This window comes from Sitophilus oryzae, unplaced genomic scaffold (assembly GCF_002938485.1).
Source record: "Sitophilus oryzae breed Bouriz unplaced genomic scaffold, Soryzae_2.0 scaffold_306_pilon_pilon, whole genome shotgun sequence".
Taxonomy (NCBI): Eukaryota; Metazoa; Arthropoda; class Insecta; order Coleoptera; family Curculionidae; genus Sitophilus; species Sitophilus oryzae.
In genome coordinates this window covers 996,216-1,015,602 of record NW_022146870.1, presented here as the reverse complement: position 1 = coordinate 1,015,602, position 19,387 = coordinate 996,216, and positions in this window count along the sequence as shown.

Here is a 19,387-nt window from a genome sequence, read left to right as displayed (position 1 = left end):
GTTTTTTATTGTTCGAGATGATTGGGTAGATTGTTGCGGAACGTGTAAAAATCGGTCCAAGATGAAAGTCTGATGGATATGAAGGATAATATTTAGAAAATGTAGGCGTATAAAGAGGAATGGTTAAATGCGCTAAGAGCTAGTTAAGTTTGAAAACGTTATTATCTAACAGAATTATACAGGGTCCGACAAAAGTGCCTCGGGCCGCCGTAGGTTCTATAATAAAAAAATTAGGAATTTTGTTTAAATGCAAACCTAAATTCAGGAAAATATTTTAACTTCTACAAGGTGGCTCAATAAAGTGTGAGTGGATCGGGATCATTTTCATAAATGGAACACTCTGTATATTATTGCATTTTTCGCTTGCTTTCTGATCACTTTACATAATGCTGAGATATTATTAAATATGTTTTGAGAGTTTCAGATATATTGATAAATAAATAAAAAAAAATTCACCCTTTTTCAAAAAATTATTAAAAATACAAAAAATGTCCTGAAATTAAAACTATAAAAGGTATTTACCATAGTTGGTCTGTACTTACTTTCCTATAAGTATCGTAATATTAAACCATACAGGGTGTTCAAAATTGAATACCAAACTTTCTAAAACATAAAGAAGTTTTTTAATGGAACACCCTGTTTATTATTCCTTCGTAGGTTCAGATTCCGCGTAAACAATGTAGTCTCCGTCCTAGATTCGGCTTAGAGAAGAAAAGTTAGTGGATAGGAGACGTGTTAACTCAAGCTTTACTTTTCTTCAGATTCCGTTTCGAAACATGACCTTGTTTTGATACAGCAAAGCGCATTTTTTCTCTAATTTAACCATCTTTGTATATATGAAGTGAATTCCTGTAGTAGGTATGCATACTTGTTGATCTGGGATCCCTGTAGTATAGTTTTATATGGGGCACCTTGTATAGCTTTTTAGAAAATCTACCGACAATTAAAAAATAAGGTCTGGAATTAATTACTTAATTGCGGATAACAAACATTACTAGTGACAGCATATCGTTAAGTTATAGATTAAAAAAGTGTTTCGAGCTAAAAAGAGACTATTTGCTTTTAAGAATATGTTAACAATGAAGAGATGAAATTTACAATTGATGAGTGTGGAAAATTTAAGACATTTTTACTAAATTTTATGGTATTAATATTTAATTTATGTAAACGAACGTGATGATGATTCAATTCGGTTTGGAATGATTGGAGAATTGGGAGACATATCAAAATCTTCTGACGGAAAATAGAACCGATTTCGTACAAGATCATGAAATTCATCCTGTTAATTCAACCAAATCTGAGCATCCAACACTAATAAGCCTTGCGGATGTAAATAAAGCCCTCCAATAAATGAAAAATGATAAAGCTCCAGGTTTGGGAAATGTTTCATAAAATGAAACATAAAATAGAAGCACAAATAACGGAATCGGAAGAGCAAAATGGTTTTAGACCGGGACGTTCATGTACTTATAGCATTTTCACTTTTAAGCATCTAATCGAAAAAAGGCGAGAAAGGGAAAGGACAGTTCACTTGATATTTATTGAACTACAGAAGGCATATGATACAGTCTCACTAAGTAAGTTGTGGATGTCGATGCAAAATTTGGGTATCAGTAGTTGGTATGTCCAACCAACAAGACAATTATACAAGAATTGCACAGTCAAACTTGGAAACAATATTTCCCAAGTATTTCTTGTAAATAAGGCCTTATTGAAATAAAGTTTATTTAAAGCATATTTAGAAGAGGGACTAAAAAGTTGGAAAACGAAATGCCGTGGAGTGGGAATCCCAGTAGGAAAAGACATTTTGTACACCTTACTCTTTGCCGACGACCAGGTCTTAATAGCAGGAGAAAGAGACGACTCCAGTTATATGTTTAGAAAACTGTATGAGGAATATTCGAAATGGGGCCTAACAATAAACACAAAAAAGACATACATGGTTGTGGGTGATAACGAACGTGAGGATTTGGATGTAAGAATCTGCAGAATTAAAAATGTCTGTACGTTTAAATACTTGGGCGTTACTTTTACAACTGGAAAAAACACTCAATATATTGCAAATAAAGTTGGTAAAGGAAAAAGAGTTATCGGTGAATTTAACTCTTTGTTCTGGAGTGACAAAATTCCCCCCCCCCAAAAAATTTTTTTTTCTGCTATATAAAGCCATTGTAGAATGCATTGCCACTTATGGCGCTGAAACGTGGGAGTTAAACAAAGTAGAGAAAAATAAGTTGCTGTCTCTTGAAATGGAATTTTGGCGCAGAAGTTGTCGCATCTCAAGAATGGAACACATCTCAAATCAAGTAATACAAGAAATTATAGAAGAAAAAGAAACTATCCTCGACGCAATTGGCAACGAAATACTAAGTTGGCACGGAAACCTCCAACGAATGGATGATAACCGATGGCCAGAAAGAATTCATTCATGGACACCAAGCGAAAGGCGGAAACGTGGAAGACCACCACGAAGATGGAAACAGGGCGTAGTTGACGCTATGAATGCAAAGGGCCTTCAGGAAGAAGACTGATAAAACACACAAAAATGGGACACCCTGTACGTCTAGCAATCGCCAGTCAATATAAAAATAGATATCACACACAATAGTCTTAAAAATGGAATGGAAAGACGATATTGTCTCCATATTTGTGAATAAATTTGTAGTTGAATAAATTTTTTATGTAGTCCTGTATATGATTCAATTTGCCATTGAATGAAAATTAGATGTATCTGATTATCAAACAAAATTTTCCATCATCTTGCATTTTCCTTCATTCTTGTCCATCATCCCATAATTGCGATGTGAACTTCATCGGCACTTAATGACCGAACATCCGAAAATTTGCTCTCCATCCGAGAGCCATCGGTAAATCGAGCGCCTTTGATACTTAGTTCCCTTTCAGGTCCGTACGTCGCCACCCGAGCGTTGCGCCGGCCGCGGCCGTCGAGATGACAACAATCGAGTCCAGATGGCCGAGACGAGATGCAAGTCATGGCACGCCGAGATGAACTTGTGACACGCGGGTAATTCGAATCGGTCGGCGATCAGAAAGCGAGCGAACGGACCGAGATGGACGGGCCGACAAAAAAGTAATTTGCGACGTCGTCGGCCGACGCGAATGAAAACTGTCGGGGCTTTGTTCGAAACGGCATCGGAATTGGAAAGTAACGGCGCTTCGAGAACGATTAGATAGATAAACAAATGGTTATCGGAGTGTGATTTAAATAAACTATTTTCGTATGAAGAGTAGATAGAGTGTCAATTCTCCATGTTTTCCAAATCATTTCTCGCTATCTTCTTCTTTCTCTGCTTATCCATTAATTGATGTTTGCGACCACACTTTCCATGGCTTCCCTATCTCTGGCTGTGTGGATCAACGTCTGTATGTTACTAATGCCTGTCCACTGTCTTATGCTCCGCAGCCATGACATTTTTTTCCGTCCCAAACCTCTTCTGCCCTCGATAATTAACTGGAGAAATTGGTATTTATGGTTACGCATCACGTGGCCCAGGTATGCAGTGTTTTTTTATAGTGTTGAAGAGTTCACGTTCTCTATTGATACGTCTGAGCACATCTTCGTTTCTTATCTTGGCCGTCCATGGTATCTTGAGGTTTCTGTTTATGGCACTTGCTTTTAGTGTCCAACTCTCCACGCCGCGCCGCGCCGTAGAGGAGTACTGACCAAACGTAGTATTCCACAAATCTCAATCGAAGCTACAAATCGCTACAGGTGAAAACTTTTTTAAATTTCAGGAATGCGCCCGGGCTTGCTCGATTCTGCACTTAATGTTCCTGTCAGATGACCAGTCCTCGTGAAGCCAAGCTCCCAGGTACTTGAATTTTGCGGCGCGTTCTAAGAATTTTCCTTCGTATGTTAAGCTGACGTCTCTAAACTCATCCATCTCTCTCGTGACAACCATGAATTTAGTTTTCTTTGTGTTAATGGCAAGTCCCATTCTTTGACTACATTCTCCTACCATACTAACCAACTGTTCTAAATCATCCATGTTATCCGCAGCCAGGAGTGTGTCATCGGCATATGGTATGTTATTTATCCAGACTCTATTGACTCTAATTCCAATCTCCTTGTCCTCTAGCGACTCCAGAAAGATGGCCTCTGAGTATATATTGAACAAGAGCGGCGATAGTATACACCCCTGCCTTACTTCTCTACGAATACAAATTTGGTTGGTTAGGCCGTTCGCTAATTTTACCCGTGCTGATTGGTGCCAGTATAGGTTTTCGATACATCGGATGTCTTTCTGATCTAAATCCAATCTCCTGAGAAGCTGCATAAGTTTATGATGTTGAACCCTATCGAAAGATTTTTTGTAATCTATAAAACATAGACATGCGTTCTTTCGCTGGTCGTAGCAGTTCTGCACTAATATCTGCATCGCGGCCAGTGCTTCTCTGGTGCCTAACCCCTGTCTAAATCCAAACTGTGTGACTCATGACATCCTCACACCTTCCGTACAATCTCCGATGTATTAATCTCAGGAATATTTTTAAAGAATGACTCATGAAACTATGGGACTGATGAGTCTGTGTTCTTCACATTTTCTCACTATATTACACTAGATTTTTGATCAGCCTGATCCACTGCTACCTTTTCAGATTTATTATAGTCCTCTTTTGATCTAGGTTATATTCTCCAGTCCTATCCTTTTCGAAAAGTCTGATAACTTGGAGACTTAATCCTCCATATAGCTTTTTGTCAATAGCTTATCATCGTCTAATACATAACACCGTACATTTGCCAGACTGTTGCACTGACATAAAATATATTCTGTTGTTTCTTCTTCTTCAAGTACCGTCTCCTAACGGAGATTGACTATTATCATGGATGTTTTGATTTTATTTGGGGCTGCTCTAAATCATCCATTAGACGTAATTCCATATCATTCTCTGAGGTTCTTCAGCCAGGATGTTCGTCTTCTGCCTCGACAACGTCCTCCTTGGATTTTTCCTTCCATAATATTCTGGAGTAATTGGTATTTAGGACACTCTTATAATATGTGCAAAATATTCCTTTTTCCTCTTAAGGGTTTTTGTAACTCTATCGACCCAAGAAATTCGTAACACGCGACGATAACACCACCTTTCGAAAGCCACCAGTTTGGTAATTTCAACTGTTTTAAGGGTCCACGCTTCAGCACCATACAATAAGGTCGAAAACACGTAGCATCGGAACATTCTTATTCTTAAATCTAAGTTTGTATCTCTACTGCAAAGAAATTTCTTTAGTTTTAAAAAATAATTTCTGGCTATCTCAATCCTGAACTTTATTTCTTGCAATTATTGTTCGGCAGTTTCATTTATTGTCCAAGTAGTTGTAGTGTTGGACTCTTTCTATTGGCGTGCTGTCTATTGATATTGAAGTATTTACATTTTGGTCTTTTGTAATAATCATAAATTTTGTTTTCTTGAAATTCATATTCAGCCCATATTGTTTGCAGGATACATTTATTCTTTGAAATAGGTTCTGCAGATTTTCACTATTGTCTGTCATTACTACTTCATCGTCAGCGTATCTGATATTGTTGATTCGTTGACCATTCACTTGGATTCCCTCATCTCCATCTTCCAAAGCTCGTTGAAAGATGGCCTCACTATACAGGGTGCTACAAATTCGAGGTACGAGCATTGGTATATCGGAAACCGTAATAGATACGAAGATGGTTAAATTGGGGCAAAGTTGCGCCTTGGCCTGTTCACCAAGATGCCATCAAAAAAGTTGTAAAAATTTCAAGGATTGCTGAGTTTTTCGGAAAAACTGATTTTTTTGAAAACTAGCTTTATTTTTTCGTGTCGTTACTTTTTAGAAAATCAAAAAACTAATTGCACATTCTCATAGCCACTTTATTAGGGCTATCTGATGGTATTTTTAGGTTTTCAAATTAGCTGATAATTTGTGTGTATCTCACAAAAAAAAGGCCAACTTAATTTGTTTAAATACGGACCTGCATTTTTTATTTCAGATGTTGAAAGGACTCAGTCTCCTGAGTACAATGATGCCACACTTTATATTTTTTTTTGTTTTGGGTACCTTAACAGCAACAAAACTATTTAATTATTATTTAAAAAAATTTCAAGTCCGACTCTGTTTTTTAAATTATTTAATCTGATTATATTCATCGCAACAATATTGATCAGTGCTAATTAACATTGAATAAGGAACATTGAGCCAATTGAAAGATTGAAATAAATAATATCCAGATCAGCAATTTAAAGATATTATTTTTAATTTTTCTTATTGTGAATTTGAAATTCTCAGTGTCAGTGTCAAATCTAAAAATTTGCATAATATTAATCGTAGTTATTATGACTAAATTAACTTCTACAAACTAGTTTCTAATGCTCTACATAGTATACATGTTCGAAAGGGTTACCACTTACCACCCTCCCTATTGCACAAATTTATTTTTCTTTCAATTTTATTTATAGCTTTTGAATAGATCTTCTTATATCGAATGCATTTTGTACTCTATTGTAACTGCCGAGATGTGTTGATTTCATTTTTTTGTAAAATTTGGACCTGTCGAAATAATTGACGTCATCAGACGGTACAGGAACCTCGCTGGCCATTATACTGCTCTACAATTTCCAATCCATCTTCCGGGAAAATGATTTGATTGTTTATATTACATTTTATTTATATTATTTTTTATTATTTTATTGCATTTGATTTTCCGTATTCAACCCACGTCATTGTTAAGTTTGAAAGCGTATCAATATTGTAAGGATGAATATATTAAATATTAAAAAAAAAACAGAGCCGGACTTGAAATTAGTTTAAATAAAATGTGTCCAAATTTCCAAAACAAAAAAAATATTGAGTGTGGCATATCGTTGTACTCAGGAGAGCGAGTTCTTTCAAAATCTGAAATAAAAACTGCAGGTCCGTATTTAAAAAAATTAAGTTGGCCTTTGTATCTCACAAATTGTCAGCTGATTTGAAAATCTAAAAATACTATCAGATAGCCCTAAATAAGTGGCTATGAGAATGTGCAATTAGTTTTTCGATTTTCTAAAAAGTAACGACAGGAAAAAATAAAATTGCTTTTCAAAAATATCCGTTTTTTCCAAAAAACTCAGCAATCCTTGAAATTTTTAAAACTTTTTTGATGGCACCTTGGTAAACATTCCAAAGCGCAACTTTGCCCCAATTTAACCATGTTCGTATCTACTACGGTTACCGAGTTATTAATACTCGTACCTCGAATTAGTAGCACGCTGTATATATTGAAAAGGAAGGGAAACAAGATCATCCCTGACGGACACCTCGTGGTGTTTGAATATTTTCAGAAAAACCATCATCTAATCTGATCTTAGCGGTCTGTCCCCAATACAGGTTCGCTATCAATCTTATGTCTCGACTATCAATATTGTGTCTTTGTAATATTCCGACTAGCTTTTTGTGTCAAACTCTGTCGAACGCCTTCTCGAATCAGTTTTTCAGATTCCTCTTCAGATTGACAAAATCTCCATATGGCTTCGTTAATCAATTCCATCAGCTTTATATACCTATTAAGCTTACAATGTCTTAGAGAGATTGAAGACACACTCCTGTCTTTATTTATAAGGCCTGTCGTAAATTTTGGTGACAAATTTGTTCTACTATTAACTTTTTCAAATTTCTCTGCCCTATTGAATTTATTCACCAAAACCATTCTAGAGGTTTGTTGGCCACCCACTGTTTCCTTATAATGTATTCTTTTATCCATCTTTTCTTTGTAATGCTTGTAACTGATTTTGCAACGCTGCAGAAAGGTACTGTACCTATATGGTAAGTGAAAATTACCTCGTACTTAATAATATATCTTGTATTTCAAGATTTTTTCCTTCAAGATAACTGTATTTCAAGATCTAGAAGAAGTTTTTACATAATTTAAAACTTCCGGATTTGGGAATTCTTGTAAATAGTAATAAATAAAGTTCCTTCGAATGTGGAAGGCAATGAGTATTATATTGTCAAGAGCAAGAATTTATGTATTTATCATTAAAATAAATCACCCAATATATTAAATAGAATATATTTCTATAAACATAATATTTGCAAAATAAAAATTAAACTAGAACAAGTTGACGTCAGACTAAGATCTGAAAGTGAACTTTGTTTAATTCTTATTGTTGCTTTAAACTCTCAATAATAATAGAATAATTAAAGTAAATGGGAGGGTCGGAGGCTCTCTCAGGAGAAACAGATGAAGAAGTCGTAAGTATCATAATGACAGTAAAGTAAGTTTATATTTTTTATATATTTTCTCTAAGTATATTTTATTGGTCAAAAAGGTATTCTACTTGACATTTCTCCTACCTAAATTAATGTATTTAATTCTTTAATAAATTTATATTTTGTTTTTATATATATATTGATTGTTTCAATGATCTTCGATACCTAAAACGTCCCTAGTCGCAACCCTCTAAAACAGGGTCGCGACAATATCATATAAAAAATTGGTATACTTAAGAGTCCATTTGCGCTACACCGCTCGGGTCGGTCTCAGGGGTCGGGTAGAGCGGGTGTGCTGTGGAAGGCGGTCCGTTCACGATCCCCCACCGCCTGATTTTTGGTCGGACGCATTCAGTGTAAATCACATCAGACTATATTTCTGTGGAGTAAAAACGATAGCAAAATGTGTCAAAATTTTTTGGAGGTATAACTACATGATATCTATACAGGATTATCAGTTAGGCCTTTGTGCATGTGAAATAACTAATTACGACCTTTATGGGGGTGTCAGAAATTTTTAACTAGCAAAATGTCAAAATGTATAACCATGTTTTTATCTCCTACGCGATAACTCTAAACTAATCAACTTATTCACAAACTCTTTTTTTAGTCGATTGAGAACACATAGGCGGTGATAGCTGAGGTAATTAAAAATTCCATAGTGAGTGTATTTTTTGGAAATGGATTAAACTTCAAACATTAACATTATTTTATCATGATTTACGCCGGTAAGCGAGAAACTTTTTATTTGAAGGAATTTTTACATAGTATCTGCGTATGAAATAAAGTAAAAATATTGAAAAAGTTTTTTGAAACTTGGTACAATTTTCTAATGCTAATACTTTTCTTGTTATCTAAATTAAGTTTACGAATAGGCCGCGCGAGACCACTCGGGCCTCGCCGCCCGAACTTCGTGATTTTATATGGCGACACGGCGGACGCGATGTTCCGTAGGCCTATTTCTGATTATTTGTACCTGCAGTTTGAAATTTAGTTAATTCCAGTACGTTATAAATTATTTGATTATCGACTCTTTAATTTAACTATAAACAAAAACTTTTTTAACTATATAAAGCAAAATGATAGTTTTTTAAATCCTATTATAACAGAAACCTAAAACTATCATAATCATAAATGCTGCGGAAAAAGGCAAAATGATGTAGCTTGTCTTAATATATTAGTGTAATTGCTTATATATATTATAGTAACAATTATTAATATATTATATTAACAATTATTAATATATTATATTAACAAAAAGAAAACTAGTTAAATAGAACGGTTTTGATATTATAATATTTTGATATATGATAAAATAGGAAAAGACAAACATCACAAATTAACATCTAGACAAACGGGTATCTTATGTTGTAACCTATTTTAATAAGATTTTTAATAAATTCATTGATAATAAATTGATATGATCGCTAATTCCATAGTCAGTATTTTTTTTGCCAATAGAGCTGATTAGCTGAATAATTTATCATAAACCAGAATAATTTTAATTATTCTTATTTACCGTAAATATAAAAATAATAATAATAATAATAATAATATAATTCCATTACATAAATAATTCTATATAATTCTACAGAATGTCCCCGGATTTGTGGAAAAACAAGTGGAAAAACTTTTTTATTATTGACATTTTGAGAAAAATGTATTCTTCATAAAAAATTTTGCTTGTTCTAAAATGGTTAATCCCGTTTATACTTTTCCAAATTTCCATACCGTTTGTATATTGTTGAATTTTTTCAGTCTTAAAAATCAAGGGGCGTTTCTATGGTAATATAATTTCGATTATATTCTTTGATAGACGGTTATTATTAATTATTGTTTTATTATATGTAAATTTATATATGCATGGGAAATATTGTTGATCGTCATTTCCCAGTCAACTGGACGCCGTTTTTTTTTCGATCATACGGTATATTATGTATTTCAATAAAAGCGACAATACTTAGGCAACAATGTTTTCGATCTAGCGTGGTTTAATGACAAAAGGGGCTCCCTGTAATCCTTTTACCTGTTCAAATTAATTGATTAGTATAATGAGACAAGTCGCTGATTCCTACTATTTAGTGGTTTTCATATTTTATTGCAATGAAAATCGCAGTTTTACGTACACAAAACGCAGATTTAATTTAATTTTTTTTTAAAAACTCAGAGCAAAATTTAAAATGTCATATGTCAAATAGAAAAAAAATATTACAGTCGAAAGTGATAAAATATCCGATTTTTAAAGAAAAATCTCAATGCAATCGGTAATATTTGCCATGACTACCAACATAAAGCTTTTTTAATCTGCCAATTCGTTTATTTAATCAGGAAAGTGTGCTCAAAGGTTTCAAAAAAAAGAATTTTTATTCATTTCCGATAAAGACAATTAAAATAAAAATTCTCCAGCTTTGGCAACATTTGACTTTCAAAGAAATTTTTGTCTATTTTAATTTCTACACCGGGTGCGTCTCAAAAGTGGCTCACCCCTATAACTTTCTTATTTTTTCAGATAAAAAAACGAGATTTGGTATGTTAGTATATGACATAAATTAGGATTGATTGACGTATTCAATTGTTTTTGGTCACTTCTTGTTTCACCGGAAATGACTACAACTTTTGATTCTTAAATGGCACCCCCGGTATTTGTTTACTTTATTCGATAGAAAATGACATTCTGAATATAATGACATATCATATATCATATGTCAACTTTTGAAATTTTCGCTTAAAACGAAATTGAATTTTAAATTTCAATCAAGTAGCCTTGGAAAAATAGATTTGATCGTCTAATGTTTTTAGTGCCTTGTCCTGGCCAGTTAGAAAATGCTCAAATCGTATTTTTAATCATATCTCAATTTTTTCAAATAGAACGAGGGTGGCTAATTAGCATATTTGGAAAGCATTTTTTTTACGAATAATTTTGTTCACCTCACACTTGGTATTTCGAGTCAAATTATCGTTATGAACCGCATGTTATAATTTCCTTTATAATTTCAAACTCCAGCCATATGCGAAAATGTCAAAGTTGATATGATATGTCATTCTATTCAGAGTGTCATTTTCTATCGAATAAAGTAAAAAAATACCGAAAAAAACTAAATATGCCATCAGTTTGCTTAAATAGAACAAGTAACATATAATTTACGCGAAACTGACGATATGACCACAGACAACAAATTGCAGAGCTTCACAATTCAGCATAAAAAATATTTATTAAAAAAATAAATTAAATATAACTGTAATGAAAACTTTAATTTATGTCTGTATTGTAACGGAATTTTAACTTATAATACTCTTTCCAATATAGACATGTCTTATAAACCTTATATTTTTAAATGACGTGTTGTTGAACGATGTAGGTGCCGATTAATTTTGAAGAAAAAATATTAAATGAACTTAAATTAAAATTTATTTTAAATTATAAGAAAGTATCGCTTATAATTAAATTAACTATTAAAATTTATTTCAATCAATATTTTTTTAAAGTATAATAAATACAGCTTTGTTGACCATCAAAATCTCAAAAATGGTAGATAACAACCTATTCTCAGACCTATTGAATAGACATATAAGAGGAAATTTAATCAAAATCAGTCAAGCCGTTACGGTGAAGTCAGAGAAGTATGGTAACAAAAAAACAACCCCCTATTTGAAAGTGAAAATTTAGTGTTGTATGTATTTTTTATTGCCACATCGTAAAAAACAAAATTAAAATTTTGTCCAAAAAATAAAAGTAAATTGGAGCCCCCCCTTGTCACTTAAGGGTATAAAATAGATAAAATAATTTCAGACCTACTGAATATACATATAAAATTTCACATCAAATCAGTCAAAGCCTTTACAGGTAGTACGTAACAAAAAAAAAATAAAAAAAAACCTATTTGAAAGTGAAAGGGTGAGTGTTAAATGTATTTTTAATGCCACATCGTAAACTAAAATTAAATATTTTGTCCAAAAATAAAAAAAAAAATTGGGTGGGCCCCGCACCCATAAGGGTATAAAAAATAGATAACAACCTATTTTCAGACCTACTGAATATACATACTTAAAATTTCATCAAAATCAGTCAAGCCGTTGGAGAAGTACGTAACAAAATTTAAAAAAAACATTTGAAAGTGAAAATTTAGTGTTGTATGTATTTTTTAATGCCACATCGTAAAAAACTTAAAATTAAATATTTTGTCAAAAATAAAAAAAAAATTAGAATTGGGCCCCCCTTGTCATAAGGGTATAAAAAATAGATAACAACTTATTTTCAGACCTACTGAATATACATATAAAATTTCATCAAAATCAGTTAAGCCGTTACAGCGGAGAAGTACGTAACAAAAAATTAAAAAAAACCCTATTTGAAAGTGAAAATTTAGTGTTAAATGTATTTTTTAATGCCACATCGTAAAAAACAAAAATTAAATATTTATCCAAAAATAATAAAAAAATTGAATTGGGCCCCCCTTGTCATAGGGTATAAAAAATAGATAACAAATAATTTCAGACCTACTGAATATACACGCAAAATTTCATCAAAATCGAAGCCGTTACGGAGTAGAACGTAACAAAAAAATTAAAAAACCTATTTGAAATGAAAATTTGAGTGTTAAATGTATTTTTTAATACCACATCGTAAAAAACTAAAATTAAATATTTTGTCAAAAAATAAAAAAAATTGGGGTGGGCCCCCCTTGCCCTTAAGGGTATAAAAAATAGATAACAACCTATTTTTCAGACCTACTGAATATACATATAAAATTTCATCAAAATCAGTCAAGCCGTTACGGAGGTAGCCAACAAAAATTAAAAAACTATTTGAAAGTGAAAAGGGTAGTGTTGTGTATTTTTAATGCCACATCGTAAAAAACAAAAAATTAAAATTTTGTCCAAAAATTGCAAAAAATAGGGGTGAATTTGCTGTCACTTAAATTTATAAAAATAGATAACAACTATTCTCAGACTACTGAATATACATATAAAATTTCATCAAAATCAGTTAGAAAGCCGTTATGGAGGTACAGTATCTAAAACTGTGACAAGACAATTTTTTATATGTATTAGATTTCAGAAATCTGCCTAAAGCCTTGGCGATCCTGTCGTGTTAAGCCACACCCATAATTTCAAACATGCACGTGCTTTCGAAAAAATATAATTTTAAATTCCTTAGATTAGGGCTTTACCAGAGCTTCAGCATTTGCCATAAAATATGTGAAGCAATTTGTTACAAAACCATATAAATTATATATCATAATCACAAAACTTCAATCTATATCCCTCCTGTAACAGAATTTTTAAATTATATTTTTTATTTTCGAAAATTTAGTCAAACATAAGGTTTATTTTGTTGATGTTTGACCATCAAAATCTTAAAAATGAACAAAGTTATCTAAAAATGTGCCACACGACAGTTTAGTATAATCCTTTATCTTTAATTTTCTTCTTCGTTTGTGTAAAAATACCTAGCCAGTTTGACATAAAACGTTAAATGCCGAACGCTTATTTTGCTACTTTTTCGGACTAGTGAAATGGACTCTTAAGTGAAAACAACAATATTGTCAAAAGGCAAACAAAATTTTGATTTTGAAAATTGAAAAAGTATGTCTGAATTAACGACATAATAATTACCCTCTGAAATTTAGAAGGATAAAGTAAAGTCAAGTAAGCGAAATGGCTAGATATCACTACCGTAGTTTAAATAATTCAACGACGTATATCTAAATTGCAATTCCATTCTAGATTTTAAAACACCATCACTGCACCATTGTTATCTCTCAAACCACCTCGTCAAATATTATATTATTTTTGTATCTCAAATGCAAGTATTCTCCTTCTTCTCCTTTATTCTTTGTTTCGGCGCTGTCGTCATGATCAATGACTTGTCCATCACGTGTCAACGGGGCTCGATCAATCTTGACGATGACGGTGCTGCGGCGCCCTGTCCAGGTAAAAGTCCGGAACGACAGATGCCCGCTACCCCCGGCTCGATGACTGATGGATCCGGTGACATGCAGAAGTTCTCTAACCGAAAAGACGCTTAATTAAACTAGGAGACGTAAAAAGGATGAACAAACAGTCGACTTGAAAGGTATGAACAACAAAAGTACCCAGATTTGAAGAAATCTATGTTTAATATTCAGTGTAAGGTGTAGTGTTTTACAATCATAATTGTAAAGATCTCCATTAGAGGTGGGCTTAAGAGTATTAGTTACTTACGTTATATTCCGATAGATCAATTTTTACCGTATGAGTGAGATATAGACGAGGCAACGTAGAAGCCGAATCAAGAATTTCGATAGGAATTCTCTAAATGATAATTTCGGATGAATTGACTTATTATGTTGTAGTCGATCTAGTTAGAAAAGGAGCGAACACTCCACTAAAGACTAGAACGGAGTGAAAATTAACTTAAAGCGAAACTTAAGTATCACAAACAACAGTCTAAGACACTCGAAGAAATATCTCAGAATTTACAATCGAGAAAAACTTTCTAAAATCGCTTATTTCTGGGGCTTACTCAACTAGGTCTCACAATGCAAATTCACCTCAAATATCCATTTAGTTGGTCATTGACAAGCAGACTCTCATTGTACATGAAAATAACAAAACAAACATTTACTGATCTGGATAAAATTGATAGTTAAACAATAAAACTCACCTGGGGGTAATATAAAACAAATATATTCAATATATCCCACTCCATATTTTCAATCTAATTCAAATATTATTCGGATCTATTGGTTAATAATCTACAACAACTAGCTGGTGTGACCTGAAATAGTATAGAGGCTTCCCCCGGACGCAAATCTGCCGCTAAACAGATTCGCATCCCAATCGAATAGGCTAATTGGGGTACCTCACTACCCCAACGCCGCATCGTGGGTTTGGGTAGTGACTCTCAAGACCAACTCGAAGGCAAGACGTCACAAGAGGTTTTCTTACTATGGTCAAACGACCCGTTGCCTTACAGTCAAACGACTCGCAAGTATGATAGTCAAAAGACTCTACTTGGGGGGTGTAAGACTCTATAATGGGTGCCGGGCCACAGCGGCATCCAAGGCAACGAAAAAGCCGATGAGCTAGCTAGGCAGGGATCATCGGCATCCTATCTTGGTCCAGAGCTAGTATTGGGAATACCCAAATGTATGGCCCGTAGTACACTAAAACTCTGGATCAAGGAAAAGCACAATGTCCACTGGAGAAACAGACAGGGGCACAGGCACAGCAAGGCTTTTATCCAAGGACCTAGCTCTAAAACTGCAAAAGAACTGTTAATGCTTAGCAGGAATAAAGTGCGAATTACAACAGGCCTCTTGACAGGACACATGGCTGTCAAGTGTTATCTGAACAAGCTCAACCTGGAGCGATCTTAGGCCCTGCGCCTGCGGTTACCTGCCCTTTGCAAAAGGCATTAGCATCAGTTGACGAAATGTTGTGTTCTAATTTAGCCCGTTAATTCGGTGCCCAAGAGCTAAAAGCTCTTCGCTGTACTAACACCAGGCAGATGTACTTGTTTACTTGTGTGCGAGGCAAGGCTAAAGTATATTAAAGATCAAATGTTAATTAACATGCTAATATACTGTTTATGTAAAAACTTAAAAACTACATAGCCAACAATAGAGAACAATGGGTCCAATTACACAATTACAGGGTGATTATCTCAATATATAAGGGAGACAAGACCATAATTGGAAATGGTTGATTCAGCTGGAATTGATGATGATGATAATGATATTGATAACTGTGACCGAAAAAAATTAAAAATAATTTGAGTTTAAGAACTCCACATAATGGAATTATTGAAATACTTCTGTAATTTTCTGTATTGCTCCATTATGACGAGTCCTTTTAGTTTTCCTTTGCAAAAATTTGTAGTCAGCCTGTAGACATGAAAACGACATAAGCAATTTATTAAGCCAATCTAAAAATTGCCCATCCTGTATATAGGACAGAACTTAAAGCTGTGTTTTCATTTAGGGTATGTTTCAAATGTTGATACATTAATTGATTGATTGATTTGAAGCATTTGCTTCATAATGCTCAACCTGTCAGATCCCAACATAATTTTCCAAACGCTTCATAAATGATATTTGACATACATGGGAAAATTATGTTCAAAGAATTTGGTGTTAATAGAAAAAGTATAATATACAATATATAAAACTACATAATATATTATATATAGAATACTATACCGGGTGTGTCTGAAAAGTGGCTCACCCCCTATAACTTTTTTATTTTTTCAGATAAAATAACGAGATTTGGTATGTTAGAACATGACATAAATTAGGATTGATTAACGTATTCAATTGTTTTTGGTCACTTCCTGTTTCACAAAAAATGACTACAACTTTTAATTTTTAAATAATACCCTCAGTATTTCTTTCGAATGACATATCATATGTCAACTTTTGACATTTTGCAGATGGTTTATTTGAAGTTGTAACATGCGGTTCATAACGAAATTATGACTCGAAATACCAAGTGTGTGGTACCAAATTATTCGTAAAAAATGCTTTTTCCAAATATTCTAATGAGCCACTCTTGTTCCATTTAAAAAAGTTAAGATATGATTAAAAATACGATTTAGGCATCTTTTAACCGACCAGGACAACGAAAAACATAATCAAATCGATTTTTCTTAGGCTCCTTGATTAACAATTAGTGGTTTTAACACAGCCATGGCACTCTAGACTGAAATTTAAAATACGATTTTCTTTTAAGTGAAAATGTCAAAAGTTGACATATTATGATATGTCATACTATTCAGAATATCACTTTATATCGAATAAAGTAAAAATATACCGAGGGCGCCATTTAAAAATCAAAAGGTGTAGTCATTTCCGGTGAAACAGGAAGTGATCCTAAACAATTGAATACGTCAATCAATCCTAATTTATGTCGCATACTAATATACCAAATCACGTTTTTTTATCTGAAAAAATAAAAAAGTTATAGGGGGTGAACCACTTTTGAGACGCACCCGGTATAATAAATGAAAAATAATTTTAATGCATAATAAAGTATTCTAAACAAAATTGTAATAAGTTCCCTTCTGCCTTTAAGGGATAAAAAATAAATATGATACAATAATAAGGAATGATGGAAATTTTTCCAGTTATTTCGTCGCCCCATTAAACGAGTATAAAAACGAGCGGCATGGAAACCATTGGCAGGCTAATATCCATAGAGTAAAACGATAACTGACAGACAGGAGGCCAATAAAATGCTTACACGGCCCACTGAGGAAAAACCGGACAAAGCCTACTAGGGTAAAAAAGCTAAATGTAACGACAGTCTGTCCCTAAAGGACAAAAACCGTAGTTGTAATAATAGTTAGCGTAGAATAGCCGTTAGAAACACCATTTTGGATGTTTTTTTTATATTTTTTGAGGTATCTAAACTTTTATTCATTTTGTCGTGTGCAACAAAAACCTTTATAAAATAGACCCTCAAGAATTTCAGTGAATATACTTCTAAATATTAAACTACTTACTATATTTTATTTAAATCTTCTTTTTGTTAAAGTCCACCGGTAATATATTTCTCTTAAAAAAATTCTATTATAATAAATCTTATATAATTTCCATACACTTGAATGGACTATCGTCCACCCTAACATAATTCATGTGCCGACAAAAAACTTATTTTTCCTCATTTCAATATGTATACAGAATAACATCGCCAATCTTTAGTGCAACAGTATAAGTGCTATGAACCGTATCAGCTATTTTCTAAAGAAGCTTTAGGGGATTCTTCATCGACTATTTTCTATTTCTTTATGTTAAAATCAAGAAAGGAGTTCTTGTGGGCCCCCATATTAGATAGCTTTTTTCACGAGAAGTCACGACTTAATCAGAACGAGAAAGTAATGATTAAATCACTCAGGTCGAGGAATTAAGCCAGCAATACATTGTTCTGACGTGATGTGTTGTGCTGTATTATGATGTGATGTGTCGTGAACACTGTTCTGATGCGATCACATTTTTAAAGCAAACTAGTGGTGAATTATTTGCCTTCATATCACCATAACGTCTAGTTCCTCAAACGAACTTGAAGAATGTACTGCGGCTGTTTGTTCTACGTTAGTAGGGAAGGAAAGAATATTGTGGATACACGAAATAAACGAAAACAGAGAACTATCGGACTAATCTGTCTCTCCAATCGTTCCTCATATCTGAGGGTCGTGACTTCTATGAGAATACTTTTTGTTACTCGAGGATGCGTTTCAGACAGATAGCCGACAGTAGGGTGCTTATGTTGAGCTCATTAATTACAGATTAGTTCTTTTAGCTGTCCTCGGTATCGGACGAATACCATATATTAATTAATCTACTTTTTAAAGGTTGGTTGCGGTAATGCCGGGACTTATGGTGTTTGCTGGTAGTCGTATTATGATGTGCAACCAAAGTTATTTTAATTTCCCTATATGTATACTTGTGTAACGTCACAACACAACACGTCAGAACAATGTGTCTGTGGCTTTACTGTTAACGTACAATGCTATGGGGATATAACATGTCTATTAAAGTACATTTTCTTCACTCACATATGGACTTTTTCCTTGAAAGCTTAGGAGCAGTTTCGGATGAACACGAGGAACGGTTCCATTGAGACATTGCTAAGCTGGAGAAGAGATTTTCAGGGAAGTGGAATACAAACATGTTGCTGGAATACTGCTAGTTTTTGAGAAAATAGGTACCTCAGGGTATAAATGGTAAGCAAGCACCAAATAAAGGTAGATATCTATTTATTTATTATTATTTAAAGCTAACAGTAGTTTTGCTACTTAGCTAACTAGCTAACAGTAGTTTTGCTATTTCAAATTAAATTCATGTCCATGAAATTATTAATATTATCAAAAATTGATAAAAAATACAGAGAGGAGGCTCCCCCGAAAATGGTGGGTGGTAGAAATAAATGGGAGCCATATTTTGATTTATGTCAAACATCATAACTCATCATGTCTCAGAGTTTTGACAAAAGTCAGTGTCTGAGACGGTTTTACAGACGTTAGTGATATTAGTTATTATATCAATCTATCGAATTATAGTTATTTCCGGATATCAATCATACTAAAGTTCTACTCATAGACAAACAAATAAAAAGAGACTGACAAATCCCTTGGTAAAGAGTGGGATCGCGTTCCCATAGCGCAAC